Here is a 14,418-nt window from a genome sequence, read left to right as displayed (position 1 = left end):
GTGTGGGCTCTACCAGCACAGAGAAAGGTTTTAGTTGCTAAGTGCCCTACTTTCAGAGCCATGGACAGATCTAAATATATGTAGAAAAAAGCAATTACATTTAAGGATGATGGAAAAGGAATTAACATGAGCAAAGTAGACTGGGAGTATAATTCAGTGGTAGAGCATTGGCTTAGCATTTCAGAGGCACTCTATTCAATCCCCAGCACTGCAAAAAGATAAAAAGAAAGAAAATGAGCAAAGAAATATCAGAGAGAGGAACTATACTACAAAAGTAAATCTATTCAGATGAATTAAGTCTTAAGATAAAGTTTAGAGGCTGGGGATGTGGCTCAGTGGTAGAGCTTTGCCTAGCATGTGCAAGGCCCTGGGTTTGATTCTCAGGACCACATATAAATAAATAAAATAAAAGTCCACTGACAACTAAAAAAATATTTAAAAAAAAAAAGAAGAAGAAAGTTTAGTTCCTTTAAATTAAAAAAGGCACCGTTTTCATACAGCAGTTTAGAAGAGGCCATTTTCTCCCACATATTGTATTTTCTCCCCAGACAAGACTGCTTCTGCCAGTCCTATCTGACAAATATGGTAGTAGATTTGAAATGTCAAGTGGAAATCTGAAAATTTTTTTCTCTTTTAATCTAAGAGATGAATGCCATTATTATCTGAAACTAGTCTGGGCTAATACTTTGATGTCAAAGTTTTTAGTCTCTTTGATGACAGTTACTTTCACTAATGTCTGTTGTTTAGTTCTAAAACCATCATTGAAATGGCACTTATACACTAGTTTACAAATACACAAATACAAATACACTGTATTTGTCTTTTCCTTGATATTAATACTTTTATGAAAATAAATATTTACTGTCCTTTAAACTTTGTGTATGTGAAGATATTTAAAACTCTATTTAAATGTAGCTTAAGCCACTTAATCTTGCCTACAGCTCACTATTTTTTTTAAGTTTTTTTAATATTCATTTTTTAGTTTTCGGCGGACATAATATCTTGAGGATCCAACCCGGGCTGCACGCATGCCAGGCGAGAGCGCTACGGCTTGAGCCACATCCCCAGCCCTTACAGCTCACTATTTACTGTTTTTCTCTGATGGCCAGTTCCCACCCCATTTAAGTGTTAGATTTGGGATGGTTTCTATTGCTGTGTCTTAGTTTGACAAGTTTTTGATCAGGATATAATGTGTTGCTAATTCCAACCATTGTATTTTTTCATCTCTAGAGTTCTAGGTGGTCTTTTTTTTAAAAATTTTTCTTTTAGTTGTAGTTGGACATAATGCCTTTATTTTAATTTATTTTTATGTGGTTCTGAGAATCGAACCCAGCACCTCACATGTACTGGATAGCGCTCTACCGCTGAGCCACAACCACAGGCCTCAGTTGGTCTTTTTTAAGTAGCTTTCATTTCTCTCCTCATGCCCAGTCTCCCCTGTGTGTGTGTGTGTGTGTGTGTGTATGTATATATATATATATATATATATATATATATATATATATATGTATGTATGTATGTATTTATATGTGTGTGTGTGTGTGTATTTTAATATATGGAATAAATTTAGAGTAGCTGTTTTTATTTATTTATTTGTTGTTTTGGGTGGTAGTGGGCTTCACCATGCTAGGCAGGCACTCTACCACTGAACTACAACCCCCACCACCATCTGCCTGCCTGCCTGCCTTTCTTTTTTCTTTTGTTGAGACAGGATCTCACTGAGTTACCCAAGATGGCCTTGAACTTGCAAACCTGTCTCAGCTTCCCAAGGAGCTGTAATTACTGATATGCATCAATACATCCAGCTTGTTTTAACATTCTTTTCTACTTAGTCTGTTATCTTTGTTCCTTCTGGGTTTGTTTGTTTTGGATTTTTGTTTTTGTTTGTTTGTTTTGCCCCCACCCCCGGGATTTTCTTTTCATTGTGGATCATATTTTTTGCTTTTGGAATACCATTACATTTTGATGGGATGCCAGTCATTTTTTAACTTTACATTATCGAGTACTAGTTATTTTGTTATTCCTTTAAATACTTTTGAGCTTTTTTTTCCCTCTGGGAAGTAGTTAAGTTGTCTGAAATCTTTTGAAGACTTGATTTTACACATTCTTGGCAGGACCAAAAGAGCTATTAATGAAAACTAATTTGGTCTCATTACTGAGGCAGTACTTTCTGAGATAATTTATAAGGGCTCAATTTGATGCTCTGTATGTTGGGATGTCTTTCTTCTCTGACTGATAAGACAGACTATTCCCAGCCTTGTTTCACTTGTTCCTTTCCCATTGCTCTTTACTCATCCTTGGAATTTTATTGTGCATGTTCTCTGATAAGTGCTGTATGGGAACCCCTGCAGATTTTCCCAACATTCCCTGTGATGTTCTTGCCTCTCTAGTACTCTGCCCCACAAATTCTAACTGACCTGAGCTCTCAAATCCCAAGTTCTTCTGTCCTTGGCTCAGGGAAAATGCCATTTGGGTTTTCCTATTCTACATTGCAGCCTGAAAATCCTTCAGTAATAAGCTGGGTTAGTCACAGACCTCACCTTCCTATCTTATGCTGCCTTTTGCACTATCAGAAAAGCGCGCGCGCGCGTGTGTGTGTGTGTGTGTGTGTGTGTGTGTGTATTTGGTTTGGGGGTGATTTTTGTTTTTGTTTTACAAGTTGTATAAGACAGGAGAGTAGATCTCTTTCTCCATGATGGCTAAAAGCAGAAACCTTTAAAAGTATTTAGAACTTTAGGAACTGCTTTGAAAACTCAAGTTATTTTTTTTTTAAAGTTATTTCTTTTCTTTCTTTTTTTTTAATTAAGTTACCAAATTTTCTTTATTTCTTTTTTTTTTTTATATATCTTTATTATATTTATTTTTATGTGGTGCTGAGGCCTCACATGTGTGCCACTGAGCCACAACCCCAGTCCCTTCTTTTCTTTCTTTTTTGGTACTGGGGATTGAACTCAGGGAAACTTAACCACTGAACCACATCCCCAGCCCTGTTTTGTATTTAGAGACAGGGTCTCACTGAGTGCTTGCGCCTTACTTTTGCTGAGGCTTACTTTGAACTCTCAATCCTCTTGCCTCATCCTTCCAAGCCACTCAGATTACAGGCATGTGCTACCACACCCAGCAAAACTATAGTATCTTCAGACTTATTTTAGTGGACATACCATGACCTGTTATTAATACTACATTATGTATTGATCCTTATGTTTGGCAATGAAGGTTTTGTTTTTTTAAGATAATGCTACAGTAAATGTCATCTCTATTTTTAAGGATGCTCAAAGGGAGAAAGGCAAGTGGGATGATGTCTTAATTTATTTCAGTTTGCAGAGTATTTAGGCAATAGTAAGTATTCAATAAATATCAAATAATTTGAGCTGGAAACAGTGACCCATGCCTGTAATTCCAGATACTCAGGAGACTAAGGCAGTAGGATTGCAAATTCCAGGCCATCCTGAGCAACTTGACAAGACCCTGTCTCAAAATAAAAAATAAAAAGGGCTGGGAATGTAGCTCAGTGGTAGCACATCCCTGGATTCAATCCCCAGTACCCCCCACCAAAAAAAAAAAAAAAAGTAATAAGAGGGATTTAACTTAAAAGTTTCTGGTGATAATTTTAGGAATTTTTTTTTTCTGTCAAACTCACCTGCATTTTTATACCTAAAGTATTTAACTGTGAAATAATTTATTCACTCTAGTTATTCTTTTTTTACAAAAATTTATTGTAGTTGGACACAATACCTTTATTTTAATTATTTATTTTCATCGAACCCAGAGCCTCGCACATGCTAGACGAGAGCTCCACCGATGAGCCCCAGCCTCAGCCCTCATTCTAGTTATTCAATTAAACCAAATTATCTACATGCTAATTATTTCATCAGCTTTAGAGATATCATTTTGTAGACTACCTTTTTGAGTATAAACCAACAAGTGGGTTAGCTGGGTCAAATGGTGATTCCATTCCAAATTTTCTAAGGAATCTCCATACTGCTTTCTAGATTGGTTGCACCAATTTTCAGTCCTGCTAGCAGTGTAAGAATGTTCCTTTTCCCCCACATCCTCACCAACACTTATTGTTGCTTGTATTCTTAATAACTGCCTTTCTGATCGAATGAGATGAAATCTTGGAGTAGTTTTGATTTGCATTTCTCTAACTGCTAGAGACGTTTAACATTTTGTTCATATATTTTTTGATGGAATGTATATCTTCTTGGTAATCAACTTAACGAAAGAGATAAAAGACCTCTACGATGAAAACTACAGAACACTAAAGAAAGAAATTAAAGAAGACCTTAGAAGATGGAAAGATCTCCCATGTTCTTGGATAGGCAGATTTAATATTGTCAAAATGACCATACCACCAAAAGCACTATACAGATTTAATGCAATTCCAGTCAAAATCCCAATGACATTCCTTATAGAAATAAAGCAATCATTAAATTCATCTGGAAAAATAAGAGACCCAGAAAAGCCAAAGCACTCCTTACTAAAGAAGAGTGAAGCAGGTGCTATTACATTACCAGACCTTAAACTGTATTACAGAGCAATAGTAACAGAAACAGCATGGTATTAGCACCAACATGGACTTGTAGACTAGTAGACCAGTGATACAGAATAGAGGACACAGATATAAACCCACATAAATACAGTTATCTCATACTAGAGAAAGGTGCCAAAAACATACATTGGAGAAAAGACAGCCTTTTCAACAAATGGTGCTGGAAAAACTGGAAATCTATATGTGGCAAAATGAAACAACCCCTATCTCTCACCATGCACAAAACTCAAAGTGGATCAAGGACCTAGTTATTAGACCAGAAACCCTGCACCTAATAGAAGAAAAAGTAGGCCCAAATCTTCATCTTGTTGAATTAGGCCCCTACTTCCTTAACAAGACTCCTAAAATGCAAGAAATTAAGTCAAGAATCAATAAATAACTGAAAAGCTTCTTCTCAGTAAAAGAAACAATCAGGTGAATAGAGAGCCTACAGAATGGGAGCAAATTTTTACCACTCCCATATCAGATAAAACATTAATCTCTGGGGTATATAAAGAACTCAAAAAGCTTAACACTAAAAGAGAATAAATAAATAACCCAATCAATAAGTGCGCTAAGAAACTGAAAGGCACTTCTCAGAAGAATACCTTAATGACCTGGAATGTCATGTTCAAATAGAAAATTCTCAGGCTTCTTAGAGTTCTGTGCCTTCATTTCCAGGAAAGCAAGCCTCCAATACAGCCGTTATCTCTTTTGAGCCACAGTAATGTCTCCCACACTTAAGTGTGTACGCATAGGATCTGCCAGATCTCACACTTGTGAACCCCTGCCAATTGGCCACCTTTTGGGTGCACAGATTGGAGGGAAATTCCACTCTCACTAGAGTTGCTGGCCATAGGCCTGCATAGTTCTTGGTGCAGGGAAATCTGGGGCTCCTGGTGGGCATGGTCCCCACACCGTATAAATCTCTCATAGAAGGGACATGGCTAGGTGAGGGCCAGTGGTCCCCATAAAATGTCCTGATTATAATCCATCCATGTATTTCTGTTTGCTTTTCTTTGTGTCCTTGCTTTTATTTCCTGTAGGATATGGTTTATATAAACCTCCGTCTTCTTTTAATCCTTCCTGTAATACCCTTATTTGCAATTACGCTACCCAGATTCTTCTTGAGTTTCAGAAGTGCTTTTACTGTGCTAAAAGTGTTATGTGTTCCTGTCTCTTTTTCCTCACTGATTTGCAAGTTTCTCAAGAGCAGGATCATTTGTTTTTGCCTTCAGTCCTAACATGAAGTCTTACAAATGGGAAGTGCTTAATGCATGTGGCTTGAATTCACCACAGCTTTGGCGGCATTCTCCTGTTGTTGTAGTAACCCTATCAAAACAGGAAATGAAGTTAGTTTAGCATGACTTGTTCATTATTGACTCACGCTGGTTCTCTTTTCTTACCTACGTGATCACAAAACATGTTAAATACTCCAGAATTTTGTGGACTTTTACTTACGTACTTACTGGTCATTATGTTCCTGGAATCTGTCTGTTCTTACCCACCTTAACCCTGGAATGGACCATGTGTCCAAAGAGCCTTGGTTCCTTCCTTAATTTGGAGGGTGCTGAGGAGGGCTGTTGCTGTTTTAAAATTACTGTATTAAGGAGTAATATGCAATAATTACACATATACAGTAATATTTATAATATACAATATATTACACAAAGTATATAATTTGGTAAGTTTTGTCATACAGCCATGAAACCAACACAAATTTTGAGATTCAAATTTTATATAAAAAATTCATTTGTTTTTGTCAAGTAGTAGAAAATTTCTCTAAGAATTGATATACTCATTTCAACCTGCAACCCTGAGCACTTCACATTTCCCAGGATTTAGGGGTCTTAGGGTAGAACACATCTGAGACTTGAAGTTATGTTCATTTAAAATGAATGGGTACTCTGAATTCCTTAAACTCCTCAAGGGCAGAGTATTATCTATAATCTTCATATCCTAATGTTAGAATGAGTAGTCTGTTTACAGAAGGGACTAACCCAATACTTGATAAATTATTTGCTTAAGTGAGAATGAGGTTAAATAAAGATATTTTATACCACCTTGCAATAATTATCTTTTAAAAATATTTTTATATTGGTCAAGAATTCCAAAATAATTGTCTTCTTTAAAGGGTATTCTACTGGTAATTCTTTTTTTTTTTTTTAACTTAAAAAACACGTTAAAAATTTTTTTTTGTACTTTATTTTTTGAACAGATTTATAGTGGATCCTTAATCAAAATAATGTAGAATATAGTGTGAACTGTTTTGCACCCCTCCCTATCCCTATATGCCCTGCTTCTGCCTAGCGTTCTGTCCTTCCCCTTATACATACCCATACTACTTTCTTGTGTATCCTTTCACAGTTTTTTTTAATGCAAATACTAGCAAATGTTGATTTTTATTTATTATTTACTTTAATTCCTCATTAGGAAAAGATAACATACTAGCCACTGATGCAGACCTTAATTTTTTTTTTTTATTTTGTTGTTCTGTTTGGGGGAGTTTTGTTTCTTGTTTTTTTTTTTGGGGGGGGGGCTTAATATTGAAAATGTTTCCACATCATTTTTCTCTTCACCTCTAGTATTCCATTGTATGGAAAACCAATTCCCTATTTGTGGGCTTTTTTTCTTTAATTAAACTTTACTTTGAGTTGATTATAGATACTTACACAGTTGTAAGAAATAAAACATAGATCCCAGTTCTCCCCAATAGCAACATCTTGCATAACTGTAGTTCAGTACCATAGCAGATGAATACTAGTGCAATTTACAGGGCTCCTTCATGTGTCACTAGTTTTATAGGCACTCATTTATGTGTATATGATTATTTAGTCCTGTACAATTTTTTTTTAAATGCTGTCATTTATTCTTTTTGGGGGGAGGCCGGGGGGGTACCAGGGATTGAACTCAGGGGCACTCAACCACTGGGCCACATCCCCAGCCTTATTTGTATTTTCTTTAGAGTCAGGGTCTCACTGAGTTGCTCAGCACCTCACTTTTGCTGAGGTTGGCTTTGAACTCACAACCCTCCTTCCTCAGCCTCCTGAGCCACTGGGATTACAGACATGCGCCACCAAGCCTGGCTTGTACAAATTTTATCACGTATAGATTCATGTAGCCACTATCATTCTTTTTTTCTTTTTTTGGAACTGGGGATTGAACTCAGCTGTACTCAACCACTGAGCCACATCCTCACCTCCTCAACCCTCACTGAATTGCTTTTACTGAAGCTGGCTTTGAACTTGTGATCCTCCTGCCTCAGCCTCCCAAGCCACATCCTCAATCCTCACTGAGTTGATTAGCACCTCACTTTTTGCTGAAGATGGCTTTGTACTCGTGATCCTCCTGCCTCAGCCTCCCAAGCCACATCCTCAATCCTCACTGAGTTGATTAGCACCTCACTTTTTGCTGAAGATGGCTTTGAACTCGTGATCCTCCTGCCTCAGCCTCCCAAGCCACTGGGATTACAGGCGTGTGCGGATGCATTATTTTTTGACAACTGTTGAAATATTTTTTTCTCTTATTAAATGTATCTTTTTCTCTCTTTTTAATGGTTTGAATCTTAAATTGCCCCCCCCCCAAAAAAAAAACTCATGTTAAAGGCTTGGTCCCAGCTGATGACACAATTGGGTGGTGGTGGAAACTTTAGAATGTGGAGCCTAATGGGAGGGAATTAGGTCACTGGGGGTATGACCATGAAAGGGATATTGAGACTCTGACCTCTCCTTTCTCTCTTTTGACTCCTGGCTGCTACAAAATGAGCATCTTCACTCTACCAGGAATGTTCTGCCTTACCCACAGGCAGAAAGCAGTGGGGCCAAATGATTATGGACTGATACCATGAACCAAAATAAACCTTCCTTTCTACAGGTTGATTTAATTTTTTAAATTATAATAGCACAACAAAATTAAACATCTTACCCATTTTCAAGCGTACAAGTAGGACTGTAAGCGTATCCATTGTCATGCAATAGATCTCTAGTACTTTTTCATCTTGGAAAACTGAAACTGTACCTGTTAAGTGCATCTACCTATTTCCTCCTCCCCTTGTCTTTGGTAGCTACCATTTTTTAAAAAAAAATTGATATTTATTTTTTAGTTGTAGTTGGACACAACACCTTTATTTCACTTGTTTTGTTTTTTTATGTGGTGCTGAGGATCAAATTCAGGGTCTCGCACGTGTGAGTTGAATGCTCTACCGCTGAGCCACAACCCCAGCCCAGTAACCACCATTTTACTTTCTGATTGTCTGAGTGTAACTAGATACCACATGTGAGTAGAAACATACAGTATGTGTCTTTTTGTGACTGACTTATTCCATTTAGCTCATGGCCTCACAGTTCATGCATGTTGTAGCATGAGATAAAAAGGTTAACCTTATTCTTATTTTCTTTTTCTACCTTTATTGGAGCATAATTGACAGATTAAAATTTTATATATTGATGGTGGTTATTTTTTGGTTTTGGTGGGGGTTTTTTTTTTGGTGTTTTTGGTACCAGGGATTGTTGAACCCAGGGCTATTTAACCCACTGAGCCACATCTCCATCCCTTTTTCGTTTTTATTTTGAGACTTGTCTAGCTAAGTTGTTTAGAGACTTACTAAATTCCTGAGGCTGGCTTTGAACTTGTGATCCTCCTACCTCAGCCTCCTAAACCATGAGATTACAAGCACATGCCACCATTCCCGGCTGATGGAGATGTTTGATGTTAAGTATACATTGTGAAATGATTCCCATGATGAAGCTAATTAAAATATCTGTCACCTCTTTCATTGATGGTCTACTCAGCAAATTTCATGTCTACAATACAGTGTATTAAGTACAGTCACTATGCTATATATTAGATCTCTAGGACTTATTTATCCTGTACAACAAACTTTGTACTGTTTGACCAATGTCCTTCCACCCTCCAGCCACTGGCAACCACCATTTACTCTGCTTGTATGACTTTTTTTTAGATTTCCCATATAAGGAAACAACATGCAGTATTTCTGTGCCTGGCTTATTTAACTTAGTATAATGTTCTCTAAGTTCATTCATGTAATCACAAAAAAAGAAGTTTTTTTTTTTTTTTTTTTTTTTTTTTTGGTACCTGGGATTGAATCCAGGGGTGCTTAACCACTGAGCAGTATCCCCAGCCCTATTTTGTATTTCATTTAGACACAGGATTTCACTGAGTTGCTTAGCGCCTCACTTTTGTTCCTAGACTCCTGCCTCAGCTTCCCAAGCCACTGGGATTATAGGCATTCACCACACCTGACCTCCCTTATGTTTTATTCTAGTTTTTTTTAGGTCTTATGTTTAAGTCTTTAATTTATTTTGAGTTGATTTCTGTATATGGTATGGAATAAGCATCAATTTTAATTCTTCTATTTGTGAATATTTTATTTTTCCAGATCATTTATTTAAGAGACTCGCAAAGATAATTTGACCATAAATGCATGAACTTTTTTCTGAATTCTATTAATGTCTATATGTCTGTTTTCATGCTAGTACATGCTGGTTCCCTGCAAGCATCCCCCCCCTCCCCAGATATTTTTAGTTGTAATACACACAATACCTTTATTTTATATATTCATTTTTATGTGGTGCTGAGGATCGAACTCAGTGCCTCACATGTGCTAGGCAACCGTTCTTCCACTGAGCCCAACCTCTTAAGGGTGTAATTGACAGGTAAAAAAAGCAATATATTTGCAGTGTACAATATGTTATGTTACATGTTGTGAAATGATCACATTAAGCCAATTACTCTATCCATCATTTTACATACTTAACATTTTTTTTCAATAAGAACATATAAGATCTAATCTCTTAATAGTTTTTAAATAATATATAATGGATTATTAATTACTGAAGTTGTCATGCCATACAGCAGATCTTCAGAATTTATTAACCTTAACTGAAAGTTCATGCACTTTAATTTTCCTACCTCCTATGTATACCATATTCCAATTACTATAACTTTGTGATGTGTTTTGAAATTAGGTAAGATGATACCTCTACCTTTTTGTTCTTTTCTTTTTTTTTAATATTTATTTTTTTGAAGTAGTTGGACACAATACCCTCACTTTGCCTATTTATTTTTATGTGGATCGAACCCAAGGCCTTGCATGTGCTAGACGAGCACTCCACTGCTGAGCCACAATCCCAGCCTCTCCCTTTGTTCTTGTTCAAGAGTCCTTTGGCTATTGGTTCCTTATAAATTTGGGGATTATTTCTGTGGAAAAAATTTTAAAAGGCCATTGAAATTTTCGTAGGGGTTGTATTGAATCTATTAATTGCTTTGGATAGTATAGACATTTTAACAATATTAGTTATTTTTTTAATAAGTTTTTAGTTGTAGATGTACACAATACCTTATTTATTTATTTTTATGTGGTGCTGAGGATCAAACCCAGTGCCTTACACATGTTAGGCAAGTGCTCCACCGTTGAGCTACAACCCCAGCTCACAATATTGGTTCTTAACAGCCATGAGTACAGGCTGTCTTTTCATGTATTTGTGCCTTTGATTCCTTTTATCCATGTTTTATAGTTTTCAGCATACAGATCTTTTACCTCATTGGCTCAGTTTATTCCTAATTATTTTATTGATGCTATCATAAATGGATTTATTCTCTTAATGTCTCTTTTAGCTTGTTAGAACATAGAAGCAGCTGATTTTTATGTTTGTTTGCTACTTCATTTATTCTAACACGTTTTTTTTTTTTTATTTGTCAAGTCTTTAGGATTTTCTACATATAAGATCATGTCTTCGAGATAATTTAAAAATTTCTTTCCAACTTAGTTGCCTTTTATCTCTTTTTCTTACCTAAATTCTGTGGCTTACAGTCCTAGTACTACATTGAATACAAGAATTGGGAGCATTCAGCCCTTATCTTGTTATTGATCTTAAAGGAAAAACTTTTCACTGGCAAGTATGTTAGCTGTGATCTTTAGCTGTGAGCTTGTTATATATGGTCTACATTTTGCTGAGGTATATTCCTTCAATACATAATTTTGCGGGGAGAGTAGTAGGGATTAAATTCAGGGGCACTCCACCACTGAGCCACATCCCCAACCCTACTTTGTATTTTATTTAGAGACAGGGTCTCACTGAGTTGCTTAGCACCTTGCTTTTGCTGAAGGTGGCTTTAACTCAGGATCCTCCTGTCTCAGCCTCCCAAGCAGCTAGGATTACAGGCATGCACCACCACACCCAGTTTGTGTACATAATTTGATGAGAGTTTTTATCATGTGAAGGATGTTGAATTGAATTAGCTTATTTTTTTAAGACTGGGTAATATCCATTATATGTATATACTACATTTTTAACCCATTCATTGGCCAGTAGATATTTGGGCTGCTTTTACATCTAGGCTACTGTGCTTGATGCTGCCATCAACATGGGTATGTCATTATCTCTTAGAAATCCTGTTTTGAATTACTTTGGGTATATATATCCAGAAGTGAAATTACTAGATTATAATGCAATTCTATTTTTAATTAAAAAAAATTTTGCTGGAGATGGGCACAATTGTGGTGCTAAGGATCGAATCCAGTGCCTCACACATGCAAGGCAAGTGCTCTACCACTGAGCCACAACCCCAGTCCTGTTTTTAATTTTTTGAGGTAGCTTCATCTATGTTGTGCAGTGACTATACCATTTTATATTCCATGAACAGCACATAGGGTTCCAAGTTTTCCCCATCCTTGTCAATACTTGGTATGTTCTGTTTTTCTCAATAGTGAAAATCCTGGTAATTTTGAGGTATTAACTCATTATGGTTTTGATTTTGTATGCTTCTTGGCCATTTGTGCCTTTTTTTTTTCTTTTCAGAAATGTGTATTCAATGTGATCCCTTATTTTTAGTGTTTCTTTTTTAATGAACTGTTCTTGGATTCTTATGATAAATATTACTGGGTCATAATAATTTTTTTTAATCACTAGTATTGGAGATTGAACCTAGGAATGCTCTACCACTGAGCTGTATCTCAAGCCCTTTGTATTTTTTCATTTTGAGATAGGTTCTCACTAAGTTGCTCATGCTGGCCTGAAACTTGTAATCTACCAGGTAGCTAGGATTAGCCTTGCACCACCATGCCCAACTTGGATTATTGTTTTAATGTGTTGTGAAATCACATTTACTCATTTATCATTTGATGTTCAAGCTTGTGCTTACAGAAAAGATTGATCATTTGTTTTGGTTTTAATTCTTTTGCATCTTAATTTATTTAAAGTTTGTTTGCCTTATAGGAATTAGTTAGGAAACTAATTTTTTCTCTTTGGTTGATGAAACTCTTTATTTTCTCAACTATGAACAATTTATTTAACCTTTGAATTTTTTCTTTTTGAAAAGAGCGAGTTTATCAGTTAAAAGGAAAAATATAAGTATCCTGAATTTAATCCATCCCCAAAACTCTATAATCACAAATCAGATTACAATCCCAAGCTGCAACTATAAATTGTTTAAAAGACATACATTTTGGGGCTGGGATTATGGCTCAGGGGTAGAGCACTCGCCTAGCATGGGCGGATCCGGGTTTGATCCTCAGCACTACATAAAAATAAAGGCATTGTGTTGTGTCAATCTACACCTAAAAATAAATAAATAAATAAATATTTAAAAATAGAATAAAAGACATACATTTAAATTACAGAACTGTAGTGTGTCTTTAGTTGGGGAGAAGAGGGAGATGAGCAGAGATCCCAGGGAACAAAAACAATATTGGCTCTATCAAATTAATTTTTAAACACCCACTATTAAGAGGCACTGAAAAGTCCACCGTAAAAGATATGTCAATGAAGTATGTTTGCCAAGTATCAGAACAGTAAAATATATAAAACAAAACAGAGAAACCCAAAGAGAGATAGCAAATGTTGAGTTGTTAATGGCTGGGGTTGTGGCTCAAGGGGTAGAGCTCTCACCTAGCATGCTTGAAGCACTGGGTTCAATCCTCAGCACCACATAAAAATAAATAAAGGTATTGTGTCCACCTACAACTAAAAATATATTCTTTTAAAAAGAATGTAACCTCTTTGTGATCAGTACTGTGATGATTGTATTAACCAAAAACTCAGCAAAAAGAAAATGGGGAGAGCAACAGAAACAGACCACACTCCATGGACAGGGTCACACCTTCTTTTGAAGTAGGAATGGCCTTCTAACTTAAAAGATATCAGTTATAGAATTGGGGTTGTAGTTCAGTGGCAGAGCACATGAGAGGCCATGGGTTCAATCCTCAGCACCACATAAAAAATAAATGAATAAAATAAAGCTATGGGGAAAAAAATAAGTTACCTTATTAAAAAAAAAAGATGTCAGTTATTTCATCACTGAATGTTCATGCAAAAAGAGCACACTGACCTGAAATCTTGTTGAATTATCATGTAAAGCAAATGTGTGATTTGGCTACTGTTTAATAAAACTAGAAATTTATTAAGTTGAGTTGAAATCAAGTGTTTCACATCTTTTTAAATTATTTCTTTTTAAATTATTCATTCATTCATTTTTGCAGTATGAGGGATGAAACCCCAGGGCTTCATTCCTACCACTGAGCTGTACCCCCAGTCCTTTATTAATCTCTCTCTTTTGTTGAAGGTGTGGTCTTTATATGATTTGCATTACCAAAAATGTTTTCTTTCCTAAAAATATGTATTCCCAATATTGAGTGAGCTTGCTTAAACTGCACATCCAAGTAGTGATTTTTCTATTTAAGGAAATATATTTCACTTCAGAATATTTAGGAACAGTGTAAAGTATGTTAATGATATTGTGGGATCGTTGAAGCTGAATAAGTCAAGTTCCCTCCTAGAGCATAGTCTTATGGTAGATTCAGACAAATGCAGTGATTCTTACAAGAGATTGATAAATATCATTATAGAAGCACAAACTTTAGTCGAATA

The 14,418-nt window shown here is 36.0% G+C and overlaps 1 protein-coding gene across 1 annotated transcript in view; it reads left to right on the top strand.

Moving 5' to 3' along the window:
* Mapk1 (mitogen-activated protein kinase 1) overlaps nucleotides 1-14,418 on the top strand; it is an 81,986-nt gene that overhangs the window by 27,055 nt on the left and 40,513 nt on the right. The window lies entirely within an intron of this gene.

The sequence above is a fragment of the Callospermophilus lateralis genome, chromosome 1 (assembly GCF_048772815.1).
Source record: "Callospermophilus lateralis isolate mCalLat2 chromosome 1, mCalLat2.hap1, whole genome shotgun sequence".
Classification (NCBI taxonomy): Eukaryota; Metazoa; Chordata; class Mammalia; order Rodentia; family Sciuridae; genus Callospermophilus; species Callospermophilus lateralis.
Note: the sequence above shows the minus strand (reverse complement) of the source record. Positions and strands in the feature narration are given on the sequence as shown.